Raw genomic sequence first — 26,874 nt, forward strand, 5'->3', positions numbered from 1 at the left:
AATGAGATTAAAATCCAGCATGCATTATGTCATATTTAGTAGCAAATTCTCATGGGGAAATTTTAAGAGAATTGTGATTTTTCAGAATGAAAAATCAAAGGTTGAATATATTTTCAAGATGGGTAAGATTGGATCATTGGAGTATGTGCATGATATATTCCTATAAAAATATTAAGTAAACTAATTCATTGATTCCCATTCAGAGCTAATACAGATCAATTCCATTCATGGTCTCACTTCTGTCTGTAGAAGGCAATTTCTTGTCCCTGGGCTGAAATTTTGGAGAAAGGGCCGAAAGGCCATTTAGATATACTCGATGGGAGGTTCACTCTTGCTCCTGCCATTAGCTGCTATTCTTCGTCTGTGATTCAAGTTGGGTTCTTTTCTAGCTTCACTATTGGTTGTGTCTTTCTTCACCTTGGAAGAATTATCAAGCTCTCTTTGGAAATTCATTAAGCTTACCAGTGCCTCCGCTCTGCACCAATGTGTCTTCATGGTTCTCAGCTTGCATTTGAATAGTTTCCAGTATCTCAACTACTTGACTCATGGAAGGCCTCCCTGTGGGATCTTGACTAAGGCATTGACATGCCAAATTGGCGACCTTCTGGGCAGCACTAACTGGGTACTGACCCTCCATTCTTGGGTCTAAGATCTCCAACTTATGATCATTCAAGAATGGGCGTGCCCACTCAACCAGGTTTCGCTCTTCGCTTGGCCTAGTCTTGTCCATTGCTCTCCTTCCAACAAGTAACTCAAGGAGCACGACCCCAAAAGTATAAATATCACTTCGAGCTGTTAGATGACCTGACGGGGCAATTATAAGCCTTAGTTGAAAACTACTACAGCGTATAGCACACTACCTAGTAGCGTGTCAGTAGACTCACCAGTCATTATGTACTCTGGAGCTGCATATCCATATGTGCCTATTATTCGTGTAGACACATGGGTCTGGTCTCCCGTAGGCCCATCCTTTGCAAGACCGAAATCTGAAAGCTTTGGATTGTACTCCTGTAGTTTATGACCAACATTAGTTGCCAGGACAAAAGGGTTGATTTAATAATAAAAAAATAATAAGGTCCCAGCAGAGCGATGGGATTCCCTGCAAGGAAAAACTCTGCATATACTGTAAAAGCATGGGAATCCAGTTCTACATTGGGAACGTTTTTTTTTTAATTTTTAGTTATAGATATAAATTTAAAACCAAAGGCGGTCAGTTTACTAACTTCATCCAAAAGAATGTTTGCACTCTTCAAGTCACGATATATTATAGATTTTTCTGCTCCATGAAGAAAAGCAAGTCCTTTCGCTGCGCCAAGAGCGATCTTCATTCTGGTGGACCAAGGCAATGTTACCGATGCCCCTACCAACGAAAAAAGGAATGGGATAAATGGGGAAGACCGGAAGAAATGCATTTCACCTTTTTAGGTTTCTTCACAATCAGATTAAGTTTCTTTTCTGACAAAAACTCATAATTTCCTATACCCCATTCTGAAAAATAGGCCATGAGTTTCTTTTACTTGGACAGGTAAAATATTCAGTAATTTTTCTCACCAGTATATTCAATATTTTTTCTCATTGTTACCAAAGATTAGCAAGTAAAAGCTACCATTAAGTTTTGTAGACATAATCTTTTAAAACTGGTGGTATTTGTACAAGACATGTTTGAAAAGAAAAGGTCAGTGGTAATTTTTATGTGCGCATGCTTCTGAAAGTATATAAATTTATGCTCAAGTATATGTTTGGCATCAATGCTACAGTTGCAGCAGAAATCGGTGCTGCTGATGTGTGGCTTGGAGCACACGATGCCTTTTTTTTTATTTGGAATCGTTGCTGTCAGGTAGGACGTTTCCTGGAGCAACAGCAACTTTTTCTGTTTGGAAGCAATGTTCCAGGAAACATTTTCTGCACTTCTACCCATTATCCACTGCCACATCACTGCCCTGTTGGCAGCAACGAGCTGCAGCTCCAGGAAACGCCAAATTTGACGTTGCTCCAAGCCATGCCTTCCCGATTTTCAGGCATGGCTTGGAGCACCATTTTCTATGAAAAATCGGTTCCAAACAGAAGGTTGTTTCCTGGAGCACCGTTTTTTCCTACATGGCACTGATGTGGCACCGTTTTCTGGAGAAACAGCAATGGTTCCAAACAGACGCTAAATGAATCCACTTAACTTTTCTACATTTTCTGTTTGTAAATTCTAAAATGTTGTCATCATTTTATGATATCTAGAATCAGAGTGGTCAGGTTGTGCCAATGCCTAGCCAGTTCAGCTCAAACATCTCTCTCCCAGAAACCACACCAAAGCTTTTGGGGGAGGGAGGGGCGGTGTGCCAAAATTCTATGTTGGCATTTCAGTAACTGGGTGATGTAAAGAGTGTGGATCAGAGGGCAAGGTTATTCAATATTCATGATCTAAGAACACTGATCATAGCATAACTGGAGTAAATATAGTGTGTACCATGTATGTAAGATATCTGTCAATTGTCAAAAGATTGTCATTGTTAAAGTCCAATACTCTTTAGTTTGACATACTTACGGCAAAAAAGATGTTTTTCCAGGCTCCCACAGGCCATGTATTCATAGACCAATAACCTGTGTTCATCCTCACAGCAGTAACCAATGAGTTTCACGAGATTAGGGTGATTGAGCTGCCCAAGATAGTTGATCTCTGCCTGCCAAAGGAACAGATTAGATATACTTTATAACTGTAAAAAATGCAAAATATCACTGTCGAGCTATTCAGATTTTAATATGTACAAGGAGTAGAGGTAATTTAGGAAGAAAATTTATATTCAGGGACATACATAAAACTAGGCCCATCACTTTTTTCTTTTTTACTTTTGAAAAGTTTTCATATTAATATAATAGGTTCTCATTATATATAGAGAGAGAAGAGATAATTATATATATGATATTGTAGCCTCAACATTTTCTCTTAACTTTTATCTCCTTGTTTTTTTTTTATCAATTTTTATCTCCTTGTTCTCTCTTCTCTCTTACCTTATTTATGATAAGATAGTAGAGCAATAAGAGAGGGTGGGCCTTGGTGCAATGGTTGAGTTGCTCCATTGTGACCTGGGTGACGGTTCAAATCTTGGAAACAGCCTCTCTGTAGGTGCAGGGGTAGGGCTGCATACATCTATTCCTCCCTAGACCACGCATTGGTGGAAGCCTTGCGCACTGGGCTGCCCTTTTAGTAGAGGAAGAAAGAAAACTTCAACAATGATGAAAATGTTGATGAGGGTGTTTCAAGATTTGTTAGTTACATTGCTTTTCTGTCTTGAACATTTATTCTTTCTTTTGCTGCAAATCTTGTTTATTGACATTATCAATTATTTCATTAAAATAGTCTACTTTGGCATTTTGTGTTTCTACCCATGGTTAACCAGTGGTTTGTGTTAGAACAGTCCTATTAATCCTATTTCTTTGCTCCTAATCCCAATTTGTCCTCTTGTGTTCTTTGTTATTAGATCTGATTTTATTATAAATAATAGTTACTAAAATTGTAAGACACAATTTTCTATAAATAGTAATTGTGGGAATCAATAAATACAAATAGTATTTTTTTAAAAAGAAATTGTAAGATATTGCCATTGACAAGTAATTATTATAAATAGTAATTTCATTTTACAAAGTAGTAAATTTAAAGAAAGCGTAACTTGGAGATCTCATACTCCTATTTATGACCAAAACCTATTTCTCTCCTATTTTAGCTTTAGCTAAGTGTTATCCACTAGTTTTGATGCAGGATTTTCATGATTCGGCACTTCTCTTGCAAGTAAATTCAGGTTGTAGTTGTGTAGATGAGAAACAGATATTACAAGGAAGAAAGAAGAGAGGGGCAAAAGAAAGATGATCCTACGTAATCACATCCTAAAATTGGCAATCATACCAAATTTTGCAGAAAAAAGTTTCTTTGTTCATCATCCAAAAAAAAAAAAAAATCTCCAGAGGATCCTTGCAAGCTTAATAATAAGAGGTTACCCAAAGAAGAAACTTGCCCCACAAGCTAAATTTACAAGATAAGCAAACTTAGACAAAACATGCTCCAAACAAGAAAAAAAAAAAAGAAAACCAAACAGAGGAAAATAGAGTGAGACTTGTTCCTAAACAAAACTCTCAAGCATGAAAAATTACAAAAATATCCCAGCTGTCTAAAAATGCAAGAAAGCCAAATGAGCCCTGTCCAGCAATAATCTTTACCACAAGAACATCTTAAGGTGGGATTGAAGAATCTAGGATCTTCCCAAGTTGATCCCACAACTAATACAACTCCCATGTGGGCCCCATGTCATAGGAGCAGCTTTGGTTCCCCTTTGATATACTTTAAGGTGATTCTCATCATCTCTCCTTGGCTTGGAAAATCTCAGCTACATTGAGCAAAAGGAAAGGTACCACCTATACAAGTCATGGTTTAGGCATTAGAACTCATTGACAATGTTCCAAATTCAATCAAATTGGGGACAACCTTTGCACTTGACGAGGAACTTGTGGTATCCCCTATTTTTTGTTGAAACAATTTGACTATCAATAACATCTTCAATCTCTTCCATGGAAATGAGGGCTAGTAGTAAGTGGGCAACAGGCTGGTCTACATTGGTGGCATCACCATGGTACAACATCAAATCCTCCACACTGAACATATTACTAATACCCAAATCATATAGCAATCAAGTACATAGGCATTAAAACTGAACTTGGTTTTAAAAGGACCCGAGTTTCTTGATTGTAATTTCTTGTAAGCACCCTTTGAGAAACATTTAGGCCTGATTTGAACCATTATAATGTCTCCTTCATTAAAAAGGACAGCCCAGTGCATGAGGCTCCCACCAGTGCAGGGTCTAGGGAGGGACAGATGCATGCAGCCTTACCCCTGCACATACAAAGAGGTTGTTTCCAAGATTTGAACCCTAATCACCCAAGTCGCAATGGAGAAACTGAACCATTGTACCAAGGCCCGCCCTCTAAAATGTCTCCATTAAAATCAGCATATCTGCATTGTAGATCAGCACGAGATTTGTAGACTAGAAAAATATTCTGTAGTTGCACTTAATCTTGCCTTTAATGGCAAATAAATTAGGTCTATAGGCTTCTTGGGCCGAATTTCCATCATTATCTTGAAGGGGCTACAACCTATATTCCTATTCATAGAGCTATTATAGGCAATTTCAGTTGTAGACAACACCAAATCCCATTGTGTAACATGATCAATCACCAAACACGTAGTATATCTAACAAACTTCTACTAACAACTTTTCATCTACGCATCAACTTGAGGATGAAAAGCTGTGAACTTCAACTTATAACTTAGTATTCAGCATACACCAAGGAGTCCTCCAGAAATAATTCATATATTTGGCATCTCTATCAGAAACAATACTGTTGGGTAGACCATGCAAGCACACTAAAGAATAGTTGTGCAATGTGCACAATATAAGACGTTTTGTTGTAAGGAATGAAGTGAGCAAGTTTAGAGAAGCAATCAACCACAAAATATATGGAATCATGCTCCCATAGAGTTTTAGGAAAACCTATCACAGAGTCTGTGTTCAACTCTTGCCAAGGAGAATGGGGAATAGGGAGTGGATTGTACAAACCAAAATTTTGTTTCCTCCTCTTTTCTAGCTAACATATATGAAGCTGCTGGATAATCTTAGCAACATCCTTCTTGAATCTTGACCAATAGAAATGACCTTCAATTATGGAAATAGTTTTGTCCCTTCCAAAATGACTAGATGTACCCCCTACATGTAATTCCCAAATCATATCTTCTCTAAGTGAAGTATCAAGTAATCAAAGATGAGATCCTTCAAAGAAAAAGACATAATGTAAAGAAAAGTCTTGGTAGGTTGCTTTCTGGCTTGAATGCAAATCAACAGAGATAATGCTGAAATCAAAACATGTAGGATAATCTCTTTTGATCAAGTCAAAGCTTATGACTTATACTATCAAAGTCAACAGCTTACTAGTCATATGGTTAGAATCCCCAAAATCAATGGTCCTAGGGATTGAGATGAATAGAGACATGGAAAGTAGTGGCTTGGTTACTTATGCTAGAGATATAGGAGGTAGAAGTATATTATAACTTGAGAATAAAAAGAGAAAAATAAGAGAAAAAAGGAAGGAAAAGGTTGGAAGAACTGTCTTACACAGTGCAAAATAAGAAAAAAGTAAAGGGAGAAAGAGAAGAGGTTTCAAGGAAGAAGATACGGAAAGTATTCTTCAACCTATTGACCTGCACTATTGTTCTATTCATTAGAATATACAGAATTACAAAAATGCCCCTGTTAAGTGATTCTTAATAAGAGAAATACCGTATTATAGCAAAAGATTAAAATACCCCTGTGGGCAAACATTTCAACACTCCCCCTCAATCTGGAGCATATATATCATAGAGCTTCAGGTTGTTACAAATATAATCCATCCTGGTATAGCACAAGCTCTTTGCAAACAAGTCTACCAGTTGTTCTTTTGACTTGACATAAGGAGTCACAATATCATCATTTGCTACCTTTTCTCTTACAAAATGACAATCAACTTCTATATATTTGGTCATCTCATGGAAAACTGGGTTTAAAGCAATATGTGTAACAACTTGATTATCACAAAATAACTTGACAGGCTTCCCTATAAAAATACGTATCTCTTGAAGAAGATATTTTAGCCATATCAACTCACAGGTGGCGTGCACCATTGCTCTATACTCAGATTTAGCACTACTTCTAGCAACTACTATTTGCTTCTTATTTTTCCAAGTAATGTGATTGCCACACAAAAGGGTACAGAACCTAGTAGTAGACCTTCTGTCCATTGAGGAACCTGCCCAATACTCTTATAGTAATCCCCGGCCTAGAACACCTTTCAGGTATCTCAATACTCTTACAACACCTTCATAGTGAATGATTGTGGGATTCTGCATGAACTGATTCCAAAACCCCTACATTAAAGGAGATATCAGGACAAATGATGGTGAGATAAATCAATTTGCCAACTAATCTCCTATACCTTCCCAAGATCATTGAATGGCTCCCCATGACTATCAATCATTTTCACATTAGGATTAGGGGTTTCAACTAGTTTAGCCCCAAGTAGACTGGTATCGTCCAACAAATCCAAGACATACTTGTGTTGTGACAAGGAGATTCCCCACTTCAAGCAGGCTACTTCAATACCCAAGAAATACTTCAAGGATCCTAAATCCTTGGTTTTAACAGTGTTGTCGCAAAAACTATTTTGGATCAGTAGAAATCACTATTTGCTGATTCAATCAAGCTTCTTGTGAGAGAAAGAGGGGGAAGGTGAAGATTTCAGCAGTAGAGAAGGAAGGAGAAGAAGAAAAGAGTAGGAGGTCAACTAGGATTGTGTGAAAGTTAACCCTAACTGCCTACCTCTCATTATATTTATAATTAACTTAAAGATGAGACATTACAAGGATGCCCTTAGTAGGGTGGCTACTAAAACTGAACAGTCACAACTTTAAAAAATATAAACTAATGGGCCTAGGCCCAACAACTTCCTAACTAAATAAAAACAAACTAAAATAAAACCGGGCCACTCAACACTCCCCCTCAAGTTGGGAGTATATGTCACACATTCCCAACTTGCGTAGATCATGCTCCAACTTGTTCTTTGCAACACCATTTGTGAGAACATCGGCGAGCTGCAGATCAAAAGCAATGTATGGAAGACAAACTTCTCCAAAAGTTACCCTTTCTCTGATAAAATGTCTATCCACTTCAATGTGCTTAGTTCGGTCATGCTGGACTGGGTTATGGGCAATATTAATTGCTGCCTGGTTATCACAGTATAACATCATGGGTTCTTCTACCTATACACCAATTTCTTCTAACAGAGAATGGATCTAGAGAAGTTCTGAAACTCCATGTGCCATGGCCCTGTATTCGGCTTCAGCACTTGATCTTGCCACCATTATTTGTTTCTTACTCTTCCATGAGACTAGGTTACCCCCAACTAGGGTGCACACTTCTGAATTTGATCTCTTGTCATCAAGGCATCCTGCCCAATCTGCATCTGTATAAGCCTCTAGTTTCAACTGTCCATGATTAGTGAACAATATGCCTCTGCCCGGGTGTCCCTTCAGATAAGCAAGAATCCTGTCAACTGCCTCCCAATGCTGGACTCGTGGAGCATGCATGTATTTACTTACTACACTCACTGCATAGGAGATGTTTGGTCTGGTCATACACAAATATAGCAGCCGACCCACAAATCTCTAATATCTCCCAATGTCCTTTATTGGTTCACCTTCTGATGCATTGATTTTATGGTTCTAATCAATAGGGGTGTTGATTGCCTTTGTTCCAAGCTTCCCTGTCTCTTGAAGGAGGTCTAAGACATACTTCCTTTGAGAGATAAAAATTCCATGTTTCGATCTTGCAACTTCAATGCCTAAGAAGTACCTCAGTTCTCCAAGATCCTTAATTTCAAATTCCTTATGTAGGTCCCTTTTCAGACTATCAATCTCACTCATATCATTCCCAGTGACAACAATATCATCCACATAAACAATTAGGACTGACACCAAAGATCCCCTGCGCTTCACAAACAAAGTGTGATCGGATTGAGTCAGAGTGTATCCAAAAGCAATCAGGGCCTTTCTAAATCTGTCAAACCATGCTCTGGGAGATTGTTTCAAGCCATAGAGTGACTTCTTAAGCTTGCACACCTTTCCCTTTTCAGTATCATTGTAAAAACCAGCAAGAAGATCCATATACACTTCTTCTTGCAGGTCCCCATTTAGGAAAGCATTCTTCACATCCAGTTGAAACAAGGGCCAAGAGTATGAGGAAGAAAGAGAAAGAAGTATCCGAATGGAGGTCATCTTTGCAACTAGCGCAAAGGTCTCTAAGTAATCAATGCCATAGGTCTGTGCGTACCCTTTTGCAACAAGTCTTGCCTTGTACCTTTCTATACTTCCATCTGCCTTATATTTTACTATGTAAACCCATCTGCATCCAACTGTCTCCTTGCCTTCTGGTAGGCCCACAATGTCCCATGTCTGATTCTTAATCAAAGCTTTCATCTCTTCTTGCATAGTTGTCTTCCACTCAGGTTTGGAGAGAGCCTCACTAACACCCTTGGGTATAGACACTGAATCAAGAGAGGAGAGAAAAGCACAGTAGGAAGGAGAAAGTCCACTGTAGGATAAATATTGTGAAATACAATGAGCAGTACACTTTCTCTTCCCTTTTCTGAGAGCAATAGGAAAATCAAGGTTATCTGTAACAGAGTTAGTAGGATCCAATGGGAACTGAAATAGTAGCGGGACCAAGAGGAATACCTGAATCCATGTCAGCCGAATCTGGAGTCTCCAAGGGATCGACAGGAAGTGGTGTGAGTTCTGTTGTAGTGGAATCAACCGCCTTGTGAAGTCTCTATTGTGAGTAATGCTGAGAAACATAATGCAAAGGAGGTGGCAAGGTAGGTGCCATAGGGTGGTGGTCAAGCACAGGAGTAGACACAGGGACTGGAACTGGGAGAGGAATAGATTGCTGACTTACTTCCCCAAAACACTCCCCCTAAAAAGGATGGGTGACCTCCTGGGAAGGATTCTTTGAGAAGAAGTACGTGGATTCAAAAAAGGTGACATCCATGGTAACATATCGGCTCCCAGAGACTGGATCATAGCAGCAGTACCCTTTCTGATTCTCTACATATCCAAGGAAGACACACTTCTTTGTCTTGGAATCAAGCTTCGAGCGGTGAGGACCAAGGAAGGAGAAGAAGAAAAGAGTAGGAGGTCAAATAGGATTGTAAGAAAGTTAACCCTAGCCGCCTACCTCTCATTATATTTATAATTAATTTAAAGATGAGATATTACAAGGATGCCCTTAGTAGGGCGGCTACTAAAACTGAACAGTCACAACTTTAAAAAATATAAACTAATGGGCCTAGGCCCAACAACTTCCTAACTAAATAAAAACAAATTAAAATAAAACCGGGCCACTCAACAAAATCATAATCCCACTAGCATCACTACTAGTAATGACTATGTCATCAACATACGTTGCCAAAATGATCTTCCCAGATGTGGTATCCTTGTTGAAGACTGAATGATCAACTCCACATTGCTTGAGGCCAAACTCCCATACAACACTGGTAAACCTACCATACCAAACCCATGGTGATTGCTTGAGTCCATAGATTGCCTTGCACAACTGACATACCAAACCAGCCTCCCCTTGAGCAACATACCAAGGAGGTTGCTCCATGTACACTTCTTCTTGAGGATCATCAGGGAAAGCATTCTTCATATCAAGCTGGTACAAGGGCCAACCAAAGTGGGTAACAAGAGAAATAATAACCCATACAGATGACAACTTAGCCATTGGGGAGAAGGTCTCAGAGTTGTCAACACCGTAGGTCTATGTATAGCCTTTCGCCACCGCCACTAGTTAGGCTTTGAGCCTCTCAATACTACAATCTTGTCTGTGTTTGATCGTATACATCCACCTACATCCAAATGTCTATTTCCTAAGGGGTAAGAAGGTAAGGTCCCATGTGTGGTTAGATTGGAGAGCTTGAAATTCATTATCCATTGCTTTCCTCCAATCAGGTGATGCAAGAACTTCCTAAACAAACCTAGGGACATATACAAAAGACAAAAGAGACACAAATTTCTGAGGGGCAATAGATAAATGAACAAGAGAACAATAACAAGAGATGGGATGGTCAATACAAGTATGTTTTCCCTTACATACAACAATGGGAAGATCAAGATCTAACAGTGGAGGATCTGTTGATGGCTTTGATGCTAGTGGAGGGGTAGAAGATAGAGTCTTGAGCACGCCCGATGTACACTCTGTGAATTGATGGTCGAATGGGCTCCTCAATAGTGAGAGGAGGAATAAACACATCACTTGAAGCAAATGGGTGAGGAACAGAGGGAGAGGGTTCCCATCTAGAGAAATAAGGAAGACTCTCAAAGAAGGTGACATTAGAAACAACAAACGATTTATGGAAGATAGGATCATAACATTTGTACCCATTTTGTGTGCGAAAGTAGCCCAAAAAGATACATTGGATTGCTTAGGACTCAAGTTTATCATGTCTAGGGCCAAGTGATGGACAAAACAGACAACCAAAACATGCGAAGGAAGAGAGAAAGGAGACTTTGAAGGAAACAAGATAGAGAATGGAAAGTCCCCAACAAGGACAAATGTAGACATATGATTAATCAAGAAGCATAAAGTGAGAACAAAGTCACTCTAAAAGCTTTTAAGAATAGACATTTGGAGTAATAAGGCATGAGTTGTGTCAATAATGTGTTGATTCTTCCGTTTTTCCACACCATTTTGTTGAGTGTGGGAACAAGAAGACTAATGTATGACACTGTGAGTATTAAAATAGGCTTGAAAGGATTTGTGAAAGTACTCCTTTGCATTATGAGAACAAAAGAATTTAATACAAACACCAAGTTGATTTCGAATTTCAGCATGGAAGGAAAGAAAAATAGAGAATAATTCTGAACGTTCTTTCATTAAATATATCCATGTCATTCTTGAATGATCATCAATAAAGGTTACAAAATATCAAAATCCATTGTAAGATGGCATACAACTGGGACCCTAAACATCTTAGTGGACTAGATCAAAAGGACTTTGGACTCTATTAAAAGTGATTCTATGATGCTTGCTAAGTTTGCATGATTCACGATCCAACTAAGACACTAACACCAAATTAGGGACTAATTTCTTCAAAATTCAAAGTGAAGGATGACCCAAGCAGCAATGCCACTTAGAGGAGTAAGAGATGAGTGAAGAGCTCTCAGTGGACCATCAAAATCTAGGCAGTATAGTCTTCCAACTTCACGACCTCCACCGATCATCCTTCCCCGCTATAAGATCCTAAAAAACACAATAGGATGGAAAGAAGGTTTAGTCTAATGACTCAGTAAGTTTACTTACAGATAAAAGACAAAAGGGAAACTTAGAGATGTAAAAACATAGTTAAGACTAATATCAGAATGAAGGGAAACATTATCAATACCATTAATGGAAGAATAAGTGTCATCAGCTACGGTAATAGTCTGTGCAGTGGAGGGTGGAGACAAGGACTCAAAAGGATCTGAAGATCTAATCATATGACCTAAAGCTTCAGAATCAATTACCCATGGTGAATGGTTAGAATTGGAAACTCAATAAGTTATACCTGGCTTAGCAAGTGTAGCAGTGGATTTGGAGGGCAAAGAAGAGGTCTGACAAAGTCTCTCATATTTCTCATGAGTGATGGAAATCAGCTCATTACACTTACCAACTCCTGTGGCAAGCAACTCATTAGTAGAACCGTTCATACTAGTGTCATCCTCAAAATTAGGGCATTACCTAAGGCTTTCCTAATTTTGTAAAAGGCGTCTTCTTGCTCAATTTCCCACCTGAAGGAGTTATTTTTCTTTGTCAGTTTCAATAAGGGGATTATAGCTGCAACAAGGCTTGGGATGAATCTTCTTAGGCGAGAGACTTTTCTTATAAATGTCTTTAATTGCTTCTCATTCTTTAGGCTGGGAATCTCTAAGACCGCCATAACTTTGGTTTCATCTGGATGGATTCCATTAGCATCTACCCTGTACCCTAGGAATTTTCCTAATTTGACACTGAAGCACATTTTGTTGGGTTCATCTATAGATTATACTCTTTGCTTCTTGTGAATACCCTTCTCAATACTTCTACATGATCTTCACGTTTCACTACTTTTACCACAACATCATCTGCATAACATTCTATCTTTTTATGTATAATATCGTGGAAAATGCAAATCATTGCTCTTTGATACTTGGCTCCTGCATTCTTTAGACCAAATGGGATTACTCTAGTAAAAGTTGTCTAATAGTGTTTTGAAGGTTGTATGTGATGCATCAACTGGGTGCATCTGAATTGAATTTGATTGTATCCACTATAAGCGTCCAGAAAAAAGAAGAGTTGGTGTCTTGCTGTGGAGTCTATCAAGGTTTCCATGTTGGACATTGGGAATTCATCCTTGGGGAAGGATTTGTTGAGATCTCTGTAATCTACACAACACCTATATAGGGCAAGGAATTTGTTATTTAAGGAGTTTGTTGTTATTTGCTTCATGCTATTTCAGGAATTATTTCAATACTAACCTGAGTTGTCCATTCTTGATTCTTCTTCTTTACTGGAACCATGTTTGCAAGCCATTGTGGGTGGGCAGCTTTATGAATCCTACTCTTAGGAGTTTCTCTATTTCTTCCTTGATTTCAATTTCTATTTCAGGCTTGAACACTCCTGGTGGTTGCTTAACCGGCTTTGCTATAAGATCTATGTGTATTGTGTAAGGCATGGATGACTAGGGCGAGGTCAAGTTCAGGCATCTCATTGTAGGACCAAGCAAAGACATCTTTGAATTCTATTAGGGCAAAGTTTGAGGTTCTGTTAATACAAGATCTAAAATTTGTTAATTTGCAAGGTTATAAGTGAAGTAGTTGAGTACATTTGAGTAAATTTATTAGCCTTTCATGCTCTTCTAGTTTTAGGTTCGCCGAAATGAATAGAGGCTTTTTCTCTTTTGGATTATCTGAAACATAGATTTCCTCTAATTTCTCTTCCATTGCCCCATTATCCTCCTACAATTGTTTTGGTGTGAGGTGGACCTCGTCTACGTATTCCGGAGTGTCTGCTTGTGTATCTACAATATTTTAGTTTATTAAAGGATTAGTTTAAGGGTCAGTTTTGTATTGAGTTTAGTTTTTTTTTTTGATAAATAATAGAATTTTTATTAATTCAGAAACTGCTCTAGAATTGTAAATTCATACAACATCCCATGGAGAGGCACGACCTGCAGCCTCTCCCAATAGCTCGCAAGTAATCTAGTAATAAATTACATAAATCACAGTTGAACCAAAACAAATCTTCCCTATTTGCCCCTTGTTTGGCTAACGCATCAGCTATAGCATTTTCTGATCTCCCCATCCATTGTATAGAAACTAGCATATTCCTTATCAGCCAATTAAATTTCTTAATTTCATTCTTGGAACACCATATAGTATCCTCGGGGTTTTTCAGCCAGCCCACCACCACCTTGGAGTCCCCTTCAATGGTTAACTGCCCTACCCTAATTGGTTTGCAAATTGTACCCCTTGTACAGAAGCTAATAGCTCTACTCTAACAGAATCTCTGACTCCTAAAGGACCCAAGTAGAGCAATACCACCTCTCCAAACTCATTCCTTAGAACACCCCCATTCCAAATAACCCTAGATTTCCCAAGCTACTTCCATCAAAGTTTAGCTTTAATGAGCCTTCAGACGGAGGAAACCATCTTGTAATTGTCTTATTTTTAATGGAGGAACACCTCTCTACTGCTGCCCAGTTTCTCCAAAGGTCATTATCTGAGAATTGATGGAAATTTTCCAAAGTTTTCAGCTACAGTATTGCCCTATTCAACAGACAATCCTTCAGTTCTTGCTTGCTCCTTTCCTTCTCTTGAAATATTCTACAATTCCTTTCTTCCTATAAGGTCCGAATCAATGCAGCTCGAGCACATCTCCAAATTCCTTTCTTCCTATAAAGTAGACCGTTTAAAGATCATGTGGAGTTCTACTGGCAATCTCCAATTACCCCCAAACAACGAGAGTAGCCAAGCCCATAAATCTACAGAGAATGGACAAGATATTAGTAGATGATAACAAAGGAATACAAAGGAAGGGTCTCCACTTTTGTTGGTTATCTAGAGTGTTTACTTTCCCATAATACACTTCCCAACAAAAAGCCATGACCTTAGGGGGAACTGGCCTGCACCAAATTTCCTTTGAGGGAAAAGGTTGTTAGACAGAGGAATGAGAAATGGATTTGAAGTAAGAGGCACAAGTAAAAGTCCCTTTGGGTCTAGGAGCCCACACCCTTTTATCTAGCTTTGAAGGATCTAAATAAACTTGATTAAGAAGACAACGCAAGTCAAATAGGGAGTCAATTTCCTCATCCCTTAATCCCCTATGAAAATCAAAATCCCAAGTAGGAGCCATAGGTGTTCCCGAGGATGAGACAAATTTTGAGACCACCTCTTTTTTATACAATGAATCAGAAAATAACGAAGGGAAAAGGTCCTTTCGAGGGGTGTTTCCAATCCAAATATCTTCCCAAAACCGGACAGCATCACCAAAGCAAACTTCATACCTGTCACACCTAAGAAAATGAGGAAGAGTGTTGTGAATGGCCTTCCAAGGTGCTGCCAAGTTAGCTTGCCTTGAAACACCAACACCCCACCCACTTGTCAAACTCCTATGAATGCTTATGACCACTTCATGCCAAAACCTCTCGCTTTCTAATGAACATTGCTATAGCCACTTTCCTACCAAAGCTTGATGTTTTTCAACCACCCTCCCTATTCCCATGTCCCCCTCTTCTTTACCTCTACACACAGTTTCCCACTTAATTAAATGACCCTTTTTCCTTGTCCTGGTTCCCACAGGAAACCTCTCATTAACTTCTCTAACTTCCTAGCTTCCCTATGTGGTATCCTAAAGATATACTCTTCTCAAACTTTTCTAGCATTGGATTCTAGAATTTTCTCTCCCTAGGATTTTTGCCCCTAATGGAAGCCTTAAGTAGGACATAGGCCAAGAAGAGATGGAACACTCAAGACACTCTGCAATAGCCTCAAACTCCCCATGCTCCAAGTTGATACCCACTATGCAACTCTTTTCCAAATTTATTTTTAGATTGGAGATTCTTTTGAATCCTTTGATTATCTCCTTGAGGTTTGCTACCTTCTCGCTAATACCCCCTTCACAAAAGATCATGAGGTCATCTGCAAACTGAAGACGGGTGACTAGGATCCAGTTCCTCCCTACTCTCCACCCCCTAATAATATCTTCTTGATGTAAGCCAATAGGTATAACGATGACTTAGAGTCTTGAAAGCAGAAAGGAAGATGTCACCAAGGGGGATGGAACAAGACTTAGCTGGTAAATAGAATGAGATTGGATCCCCCTCAAAGAGGATGGTCTCCCTATTTATAGAAATAAGGAGATAGGTTACATTGCATGAAGCAAGAGCTTAGAAATTCACCAGCTCATGTGGTATCTAGGAACAAATCTTGTCTATTTCTCCCCTTAGAACATGTGTCCTTTAGGACCACAAGGTTGTTAGAGCATGATCTTGAGCCTTCTCAGAGAGCAACGCGTGTCAGTACAACACTCAAGTACAGCTGGTTGTGGTTTCCCTGGGGCAATAGTCACGTGCCTGACACTCTCAACATGACTCCTACCACACTACTTGTTCTAGCCTTGCAGTGTTTGATCGATCAGAGATTAATCTACCTCACAAGGAAAATCTATCTTAATTCTGAGTGCCTTGCGAGGCCGAATTGGTGTGGTCCCATGAGGCGAAGTTAATATAGTCTTGCGTGGTAAGAATAATTTTACCCTCGCAAGATGACTGACAAAGTCGAATTAGTATGGCCTCACAAGGCAAAATCAGCTCTGTTTCACGGGACTCAATTCACAATGTGTCTTTACTCGCTCCTATGAGTAAACTTTTCTTCGGCCTCATGGTGTTCTGTTTCTTGATATGATGCAACACATCCACTCCATTTACTGTAAGTCTTCTCATGTACAATTTAACAAGGTCATTTGACAAAACTAAAAGAAAATCCTATATGAGATCTTCCCCTCTTTGAACACAAAAGAATCCTTTTATTATAGAGAAAGAAAATTCGTTTTATGTTGAAAAAGAAAGAAAACCCCATTTTTTATCAATATAGAGAAACACCCATCTTTTTAGAGAAAAAAGAAAAAACAAATGAGACAAATTAACTCCTTTTCTTTAAGAAATATCAAAAAGCAATCTTAATGAAGAAAAAAAAAATACAAAGTTTCATGGTATGGCGTTAAACAATATTTACATGTTGCATACTAATACTAGTGATATGGTTCATTAATTTTACATGACGGGGTGGAGGGAGGGGGACACATCTACACACATATATGTTGCAGTTGCATAGTGCATTGTCACCTAGACATCAGTAATCTTATATTATCCCCCCAGCCCAAATACACTTGCAATGACATCAGTAAGGAGATTCATTAAAACATGTTTCACCATATTTTCTGTTCCAATAAATCTTACAAACTTATACACAAAGACCCCCAATCTTATTCTATAGGTATCTCATCATTATTTATCACCATAAAGTTGATTCATACACTAAAGGAGAATTAAATATAAGATATGAAAGTAAAGATGGAGAAGAACAAATACCAGCCATTCTCTGTCGCCTTGGAATCCTTCTGGATTAAGCTTCTTAATTGCAACTTGTGTGGTCTGGTAACCTGGTCTGACATTCTCATCTAAAACTCCGTTGTACACCATCCCAAATCCGCCCTGACCAAGAATCTGATCTGACCTGAAGTTCTTGGTAGCCATTCTCATCTCATCATATGTAAAGATGTAAACATTACGACATCCAGGGGTCTGGCGGAGATTTTGGATTGTAAAAGCTACTGGTTTGTTCGGTTTGACTGAAGATATAGCTGTGGGCTGGGGTATCTCAACTGAAATTTTATACATGAAAGAAATGTTGCAGGTTTGATGTCAGTTTTTCCTTGGCCATGGATGATTAAAACTTCTAACAGTAAGAGCATTGCATTTACATTACTCAGTGACAGCATTGGCAAAACTAGTTAATCCTATGCTTGCCCTAGGTTGTTGAAACTTGGAAGTTGGAACTCTTACTAAAACAGAAACATCCTCTAACAGTGGAATTTATTTTACAAATTTCCCCACATTACAGTATAACTTCAACACCATGTGATGCAGATTTCGGGCTTAATTCATCAACGTGGTCAATTTCTAACATCTTGGCCTTGGGCCAGTTAATTTTGACTTCTAACAGAAAAGCTGATTTTTGAAACTAAGGCTCTATTTGGATAACCCTTTCTTTTTGAGCTTCAAAAAAACAAATTGAGCCAAAAAGTATTTTGAATGTTTGGTAAGAATTGCTGGCAACATTATAATATGATACCAAAACACTTTTGCCCGTTTGGGATTGCATGAGCCATGAAGCCTCGTCTGTTAAAAATCAAGAGAGTCGAAAGTAGGTTTGCATGAGTCCAAAAAACGACTTTCCCTGACTTATAAGAAGCGGCTCACTGGCTCGGTCAACCCAGTTTAATACGCATAAACCCTCCCAAACGGCTCTAAAACTGGGGCTTCGTGGTTTTGGACTCTTGCTGCACAAATCCCGAGGCTTATCCAAACACAACGCAAGGAAAGCTTTAACTGAGGGTTTGGACATGCTGACCCAACATTAACGCGGGTGAAAGTTAAATTCCTATATCCCAGGTGCGCATGTTAGCGATAAGCTGTCCATCTTTTTCCCAGGATTATTAAAGTAATACCATACACACTCATCACATAATCATGAAAGAACAATAAAAAATTGGAAAGCAATTTCTATAAATCTGATACCTGGCTTCTTCCTAGGTCGTTTCCCTTCGGAGGTTAAACAGTTCCCCATCGATTAACTATCGAAAGGAGACGAGGAGACCTCAATGTCATCGTTCCATTGCTGATCCAACAGGCAATCTTGCCGTGATCACCACCTTAACCAAAATTGGCTTCGGACATTCCTATTCAAGCCCAATATCTCTTCACCTGGGTTGATTCTCCTCAGATAACAATGTAGTCTGGTCCCTGTGTCTCCTCCACAGTGAATGTCTGCCTCAACTTCCACCATGCGCTTGTGGGTTGGTGACAACATCCACCAATCGGAATTGAAATTTCAGCTTCTCGTGGGAGATCCTTTTAACAATGTGAATGTGACTCGAACTGGGCACGTTAAAATCCTTGATGGGTGGCGTCAACGGCAGATTTCTCAGTGTGGGTTGAAAGCCGATCTGGCCGCCGGACAATGCAGGTTTCGACGACCAAAAATTTGTCGCGCAAAGGGGGAAAAGAGGAAGACGATGGCATTTGGATTTGCGGAGTTCTGTCAATTCAAGCTTTTATTAGCCCTTTTTTAGGAAGGGGACAGCAACCGTCGAAAACGCCAAAGGCCAAACCCATGAAAGATGTTCTACATGGCCGATTTGTACGAGAACAAAGCTGAGAGATTCATTTTAATTAAGAAAATAACACTTGGACTTAGTTGTGTTCACATTAAGGCTGCGTTTGGAAGAGCTACACTGAACCGTATATATAAGGTGATGCGGTTTTATATATATTATTGACGTATAACTACACTCCATCTAAATGCACGTAAAACTGAACTAGAACTGGCCCGATTCAAATGTAGCTTAAATGTCAAATTAACCAAACTGGCCCGATCCAACCCGAGTTGGTAAGTTTCGATTTGTGTGAAAGAAAAAAAAACACCCCATACCTGGGTTCAGTTTTGGTATATAAAAACCAAAACCGAATTGAACCAATCCTGTGTATTTAAGTAATTACTAATTAATCCCTATCCTATATATTAAATATTGATATATTTTATTTGTATTTTGTTTGAACTTTAAAAAAAAAAAGTGGTTATTTATGTTAAAAACTAAAAACAAAAAACCAATACAAATATAATCAATGATACAATATTTAATTTAATTTTGTATTTTAACAAAAAAATTTCAATTTTGCACTAGCGGGGGCTGCTTCGTAGGTAGGGGCTTATGACAACAGATTGTAAAGATCTTGGATTATATTGGATTGGATTTAATCAGATTCTACTTCATACTTTTTAAAATAAAAAAAAAATAATTACCTTTTAACTTATTTATCATTCATTAATATAAACATAAAAATTGAAATTATCATATATAAATTTATACATTAAATTAATATATTATAAAATAATCCGATTTGAATAATATAAATGTGTCATATAAAGGAGGCCTATCGCACATATTCAAAGTATGAGGACAAAACATCAAATGGGTGTTAGAATGAGCATCAACTGGGCAAGAAATATCCCATGAAACATAGATGCAACTCCTGACTTTTATTGAATAAACTGGAAGGTAGGAAATAAAATTTGTACCAATACAATCTTCAGAAGTGATGTAGCATAAATTTGTCAATACTTTGAGTTTTACTTGCTTCCTCCAAGCAAATTCTCTATACATTGAGTTCAAGAAATGGAAAAATGGTGAATTAGAAAATAAAACCTAACTACTTAAAATAAAAAATAAAAAAAAAAGACTGAGAAAATAGTAAGAAAAAAGATTTTAAATAAACAAAAAAGAAGGCTAAAAATGTTGCTTGTTCACAAATACATAGAGGACTAATGACTAAATTTAAGTAATACATGATGTAGTCCATGTTCAACTTTGTGCATCTGCAAAATTGAAAATTAAATCAAATCATTAGTTAGATCTAATGGATAAACCAACCAATTTCAACAAAAAGAAAAACAAAATTAACATTCATAAATAGCTATGATTCTCCTAAAGAGTGGTCAATAAAAGTCTTCCTGAGGACCCACCTGGTGTTGTGGTTCTTGGCTGGGGGTTGTCCCACCAGGCATCAGTAAGGAAATTTGTATTTGGTCTTGTTGATAAAGCTGAATAATCAGTTGGACCATAACCACTCTGCGCTCCAAATGGGTAACATTCATAAATGAACAGCAATATTTAAAAAACACAAGGAATTCGGTATGTTTAGAGTTATAAGGAAAATTGCATGACTAAAGGTTTCGATAAAGGAAAACAGAAACATTAGGAACAAACTGATTAAGAAAAAGCAAAATCAAAACAAAACTCAAAGAAGAAGGGAATGAGGAGGCAAGACAGTAGCAAAGAGATGGTTATGCTAGAAGGGCGAACCAGGAAGTCTATGTGCAGGATGTAATGAATATATAGAAAGTGATTTGGGGAAGAGAATATAAAAATAAAAAATTTTAAGAAATATGAAGAGGTTAGGAAGAGTGAGAATGACACTTATTACACACTTGATGTGCTCGGTAAACCAAATCGATAGCTAAAAAATATAATTATTTTCGACATTCAAAAAAGTGCAAATAAATAAATATCAAACTGAACAACTGACGGTAGGTTTCGTATGAAGCGACGACCAGCAATACACGTGTCCACCTTGCAAAATATAATTAATAGGTATGATTAATTAAAATTCATTATGTTGTAATTAATTACAACTAAAAGATTAAGGGATTGATTACTTACCCACTTAATTTCTTGAACGAATGCCAGATTGATTACTTATTGATGTAATCTTCTAAACAGTCGCCGGTAATTCGATGAAGCAGACAACACTATCAGCTCAGCTGGTATGAATTACAAGAAGTGTAGGAGAAGAAGAGAGAAGGGGGTAGGGTGATAGAATTTCGGGGTAACACGGTTGAGCATCGAACGAAGACAAATCCATTTTGTAGAAGAAGGTAGGGTTTGGGACTTTGGGACCGAGAAGAAGAGGGAGGGGGCAAAAGAGGGTTGCAAAGATCGAACAAGAGAAAAGATCACTTTAGGAGCAAAAATCCATACTGTCCGAGGGGAAAACAGCAGGGTCTCTTTCGCTCTCCTTCACCGGAGGGAAAAATAATAGGGGTTCCTTACCTTCATTCTCAGTTAAGAGTAGAAGGAGATACAGAGTTGAGGGAAAAAAGGAGATTGATTACTTACCGATGTAATCTCCTAAACGGTCGCCGGTAATCTGACGAAGCAGACAACACTATCAACTCAGCTGGTATGAACTACAAGAAGTGTAGGAGAAGAAGAGAGAAGGGGGTAGTGTGGTAAAGTTTCGGGGTAACACGGTTGAGCACTGAAAGTACACAAATCCATCTTGTAGAAGAAGGAAGGTAAAAGAGCACTATAGGAGCAGAAATCCATACTCTCCGAGGGGAAAACAACAGGGTCTCCTTCGCTTTTCTTCGCCGGAGGGAAAAACAATAGGGTTTCCTTACCTCTTGTTCTCGGTTAGAGTAGAAGGAGATACAGAGTTGAGGGCAAAACAGTAGGGTTTCGTTAGCTCTCATTCTTGGTCAGAGTGAGTAGATGGAGAGATAGAGTTGAGGGAAAAATGACAGGGTCTCCTTCGTTCTCCCTCACTGGAGGAAAAAACGACAAGGTAAAATGGCAGCGCTGGAGGGGAAAACGCAAGATTTCCCTTAGCTCTCGGCCAGAGGAGGGAGAGAGAGATTGTGATTTAAAAATGACCTTGATCTCACGTGGGACTCTTGATCTACTCCCAAATTCTAGATTTCATAGTTCGGATGAAATATTTGCAATTGATACACGCATGAAATATTTGCACGTGAGACGCGAAATCTATTTGCACGAGTAGATTCCGTTTCCCGTAAGGAGAAACCACCATTCCATATATATATATTAATAGATATTTCAGTTTAAAAAATAGAGAAAATTGCTAATGAGTATCCTATACTTTGGTTCAAATGATAATTTGGTCCATGAATTTTAAAATGCAACAATCCAATACCTGTACTTTCAAAATGTAACAATATAGTATCTGAACTTTCAAAATATGACAATTCAATACTTATCGTTAACCAATCCATTAATCAGTCATTAAGTGACATTTGAAAAGTCAAAAATATCCTTTAAATGCCATTTAATTCTCTTTATTAACCATCTAAAAGTTGACAAAAAACTAAACAGTCCCAAACCCTAGCTTCTTTTATTTAAAAAAATTGGTGATTGTTTAGAAGAATCTAGAATTTGGGACTATTCATTTTATTGCCAATGTTTAGATGGTTGATAAAGAGAATTAGATGGCATTTTTGACTTTTCAAATGTCGGACTGGTTAACAGTAGGTACTAGATTGTCACATTTTGAAAGTTCGGGTATTGAATTGTCACATTTTAAAGTTTGGGGACCAAATGGTCACTCAAGCCAAAGTGTAGGGTACTAATCAGGAATTTTCCCTAAAAATATATATATAAAGCGACTAAAATAATAAACCAACCTTTCATGTTTGGGTCGGTTTTGCTTTAAGGTCGATTGGTTTCAATTTAGTTAATAAGTAAACCAACTAGGTCAAGTTGGTTGAACAAAATGACTCAAATCAATGCACCTAAACCCGTGAACACCCCTAGTAAGAGGCACTCATGTAGAACACAGCAAAACTAGACAATCACTTCTGAATAGGAAAGGCAATGGGGCGGGGCACCCCCTAGCCATCTCTGCCCCATATCCAAAATCCCTTATCTTCTCCCACTCTGTTCCCTTATGGTGGGGCGGGTTTAGGGCAAGCACCCCTCCCATCATGGACGAGAATCTTTCTCATCCGCCAGGCAATCATCTAAAATTACATTAAATTTGAGGATATTTTAGAAATAGAATTTTGAGAATTTGGGGTATTTTAAAAATAGGATTATGGGATTTTAGAGATTTTAAGAATCTGGGAAAAATTCATAGATATTTTAGAAATTAATATTAAACTTGAAAAAATTTTAATAATTTACCATTAGGTTCCGAGTGGGCTCAAGGAATTATATCCAAACCCCATTCGTGTCCTGTCCCTGGTTTAATGTTAGGGAAAACCCACCCCATTTGGGGCGAGGCAGGGCTGTGATTTTATTGGGAAAATTGCCATTCTTACTTTTGAATGCAAATAATTAAAAGGTAATTTTGTAATTATAACATTATGAGGAGGATATTTGTAGGATTAGATGTTTTAAGTTTGGTTTTACAATTAAGGCAGGTGTACAATTAATGTGAAATTAGTAAAAAAATCCATAAGGCTCCTTATAAGACCATGCGATTAGTCATTGCCTTCCTTCCACTAGCAGTGTGATAAGACAATGGCACAGCAACACTAGTGCAATCAATTTCAAACTCATAGAACAAGATGCAATGGGAATCATATTATTGTTTTAAGCCTCTTAACAAAATATCACATAGTACGTCCATTGCATATGCATGAACCGACTTTTAACTCCATGGCATTCAATCCTCACCACACTCCCATTAACGACATAGGAAGGGTTATAGCAATTCATGAAAAAGGATCATTATATGCAAAAATTTCACAAACTCTTGTGTTAAAATTGCATAATACGAGAAAATCGATCTCACTCTTGAATTGTTTAAGTCTACTGGGCCATGCAAGATCAAATATTTGGATGAGGGATGAGTGTAGTATCTGATATTTGATGTCCACATGGGTAGAAATCGAAGTATTAATTCATACCCAAATTGTAATCTCCCAAGAAAGTTTGCAACAAATTGCAAATGACACAACTTTGGGTTTGAAGCTTCAATTGATCTCCCAAATTTTCAACAACAAAGGTGATGTCATTATCACGAACTTGGTGATCTTTTTCACTCAAAATGTTTCTAGAACAAAGGTGTATTGGATGCTCAAAGGTGGTCTGGGGTTCTAAAACCCTAGGATAAATCTCTCACAAGGCTAGGCCAAATTCAACAATGTAGAAGAAACAATGCATGCATCAATCTCCCCTTCTTGAATTAAGAGATGTGTGACTCCAATTCACGGCGGGCAGAAAATGGATAGGAAAAATCCGTAGTAAATCTGGGCTCTTATATAGACATGGAAAGATTCCAAAAACATCGATCTCCCTTCACATAAAATTCAAAGCGTTATTAGTTCAAGGATAAAATAATTAAACTACCCCTAAGTTTTATGAAATGCATTAAAAGTTACCATAATCCCTTTAAAGTACTCCTAAGTTTGCTAAACAATTGACAAATTCTTTCCCTGCCATTAGCACACACCATTGCAATTGACTTGCATGTAATATAATGATTTTTAATATCAAAACTATCCTTTTGTAGTCAGAAAATACCCTTTTAATCTTAGCTGAAATAACAATTTTGTCTTTTACTTTTCTTCAAAATTTCAAAATAAAACCATATAAATTAAAATTTTCAATAGGTAAACCTACCATGTTGGGAGCGCAACATTTGGTTCAGCCTGGCAACAAATAGTAAATCAGGGGTGGGCCCAATCCACTTTTCTCTAGCCACTTAGGTTTTATAAGCAAGTCTCCATGGTCTCTCGGTGTCCGAGGAGGAAAAAGCCATGGAAGGGGTTTTACTTGCACCCATCACTATTGAGTACTCCTGGCAGGAGGGTAGAGCGGACCGACCTTTGCTTTTGTTGTATTCTCCTAAACAACAATCTTAGAATCCATGACAACTTTAAACAACGATAGGTAGAGGGTATTTTTCAGTTCTTTCTTTCATTTTTTATGTTTGGTGTTAGAAAATAGGTGTAGTAATATGGTGTAACAGATATCAAACCAGAAACCAAATATAAAATAAAAGAGCAATAACATGCTGTGAAAGACCAAAGTTCAATTCTATATAAATACAAACAAATATTGGACTTATGCATGCAACACGGCATAAATGGCAGGACGCAATAGGCAGGCAAGCGGGCACGTGTTAGCCCAACCTTACTCAGTCCACCCTGGTGCGTGCGTGTGAGACGCAAGCTACTCCATTTTGTGTGCAAATGGACTAGTCCATTTGGGACTCAAGCTACTCCACTAACACACAAAGTAGAAAAGATAAAAAGTCAAAAAGCAACAGCAAAAGGCATTAATTTGAATCAAGATAAAGTACCAACATTTGGAATTCAAATAGTTTTTCTCTAATTTGCTTCAAATGAGCGGTCGAAGCAAGTATTCTAATTGGTTTTTTTTCATTCAAATTGAATAAAATCAAGAAGCATAAACCATGCATAGTATTGGGTTTTCAGATTTCTTTATTTGAATTTTCATTGAAGCAAAATTCCAAATAGCATCCAAAGAGACCGTGCATATATTTGCCACCTCATTTGAGAGGATGCTTTTCGCATAGCATAGTCTATAGACAAATGCTCAAATGAAAGACATGAATGCTCCTTAACTTTTTTTTTTTTTTTTGAAATAGGTAACATATAACTTATTAAAATTTAAAAGAAAAGCAGAGCATACAAAAAGTATACAAAAGAAAGAGGCTCAAGTTGAGACCAGCCTTGCAAAGAAGATAGAAAAACCAGCAAAACGCCCAAGCCTAAAAACGACCAAAACCAAACCAAGGGGACCAATAGGGTTGTTCATCGGTTGGGTCGGTTCATTAAAAAACCTATGCTTAATTATAATTTATAAACTAAAATTCTTAAGTTTTATGGGATGGGAAAAACCCAACTCCGCTATCCAACCATAAAACATGCATTGGCACAACATCTAAGTGAAAATATAATTAATAATTTTTTATTTGCAAAAATTATAAAAAATAAAAAATAAATAAACATTATACAATATATTCAAAAAAAATAGTTACTAAAGAAGAAATTTCAATTGCTTTGTTGACATGATAGATCATCCATAGAATTATAATATATTCAATCATTGTGATCAAATGATAAAATATAATTAATTTTTATTTATTTTAATTCTAAAAATGTAAAAATAAAACAATTATTAAAGAAATTTTCAATTGCTTTGTGGATATGATAGTTCATCCATAGAATTATAATATATTCAATCGTTGTGCTCAAATGATAAAATATAATTAATATTATTTATTTTTTAATTCTAAAAATATAAATATAAAAAATATATTAAAGAAGAAATTTTAATTGCTCTATGGATATGATAGATAAATCCATGATCTAAAACATATTAAGTCTTTATAGGTTGAGAAAAAAATACATTTTCAAATTTTTTTGTTAATTTATGTTTTCTCCAAATGTCTTCATGAAATTTCCATAGGTCTACTCATAACACAAAAAAAAATGTGATTTTGAATGTAAGAAATGTAGATCAACATAGATTTAAACATTCAAGAAAAAAAATAAATCACAAGATATTATAAAAATTTGAAAAAACTAACATATTTTTTCAAAACTTGAGAAATCTTAAAAAAAAATAACGATTCACGCTTATTTCTTGCAAACCTTCTTTTGCATATCTATCACTATAGGAA

The 26,874-nt window shown here is 37.4% G+C and overlaps 1 pseudogene across 1 annotated transcript; it reads right to left on the reverse strand.

Moving 5' to 3' along the window:
• Positions 1-77: 77 nt before the first annotated feature.
• On the reverse strand, positions 78-22,152 carry LOC104593857 (putative serine/threonine-protein kinase PBL17; annotated as a pseudogene). Its single transcript, XR_016076541.1, has 9 exons — positions 21,144-22,152; positions 20,447-20,552; positions 20,003-20,299; positions 18,442-18,961; positions 17,233-17,525; positions 2,537-2,672; positions 1,224-1,360; positions 885-1,008; positions 78-804 (listed from the first exon to the last, which is right to left on the reverse strand). The product of XR_016076541.1 is annotated as a putative serine/threonine-protein kinase PBL17 (transcript).
• Between the last annotated feature and the right edge of the window lie 4,722 nt (positions 22,153-26,874).

The sequence above is a fragment of the Nelumbo nucifera genome, chromosome 5 (genome assembly GCF_055504915.1).
Source record: "Nelumbo nucifera cultivar China Antique chromosome 5, China Antique-T2T, whole genome shotgun sequence".
In the NCBI taxonomy this organism is placed as follows: Eukaryota; Viridiplantae; Streptophyta; class Magnoliopsida; order Proteales; family Nelumbonaceae; genus Nelumbo; species Nelumbo nucifera.